The 734-nt window shown below is 42.2% G+C and overlaps 1 pseudogene; it reads left to right on the top strand.

The window, feature by feature from the left end:
* Positions 1-289, top strand: part of LOC105531179 — a 9,183-nt pseudogene extending 8,894 nt beyond the window's left edge.
* Positions 290-734: the final 445 nt, after the last annotated feature.

The raw sequence follows: 734 nt of genomic DNA, 5'->3' as shown, positions 1-734 counted from the left end.
CTGAAGTGGGAGGATTGGTTGAGCCTGGGAGGTGGAGGCTGCAGTGAGCCGCGATTGTGCCACTACACTCCAGCCTGGCTGACAAAGCAAGACCCTGTCTCAAAAAGTAAGTAAAAATGAATAAATAAATCAGATTCCAAACATATTAAATAAGTCTGGCTCAAGATATGAAAAGGAATCAAAGAAAAAAGAACTATTTAGATCCAAATGTCAGTCAAGATCACAGTCTAGTTCTAGTTCAAAATCTAAATCAAGGTATTGGACTGCTCCTAAAGCCAACGGCCACTGATAGTATAAACTAAGATTGTTTTTAAGCACATATCATTTATTTATAGTTTGGTTTACTTAAATTATCAGGAATTGGCCAGGCATGGTGGCTCACCCCTATAATCCTAGCACTTTGGGAGGCTGAGGCAGGCAGATCTCTTGAGCCCGGGAGTTCGAGACCAGCTTGGGCAACATAGTGAAACCCCTATCTCTACCAAAAATTAAAATATTCGCTGGGCATGGTGGTGTGCGCCTGTGGTACCAGCTACCTGCGGGGCTGAAGCAGGAGTATTGCTTGAGCCCAGGAGATCGAGGCTACATTGAGCTGAGATCACACCACTGCACTCCAGCCTGGGTGACAAAATTAGACCCTGTTTCAAAAAAAAAAAAAAATTCAGGAACACAATATTGTAACGATGCTTTTAAAACACTTCTTTTTAAAAACACTGTACCAGGCAATGGTAATA

Source organism: Mandrillus leucophaeus, unplaced genomic scaffold, assembly GCF_000951045.1.
Source record: "Mandrillus leucophaeus isolate KB7577 unplaced genomic scaffold, Mleu.le_1.0 Scaffold87, whole genome shotgun sequence".
Classification (NCBI taxonomy): Eukaryota; Metazoa; Chordata; class Mammalia; order Primates; family Cercopithecidae; genus Mandrillus; species Mandrillus leucophaeus.
Note: the sequence above shows the minus strand (reverse complement) of the source record. Positions and strands in the feature narration are given on the sequence as shown.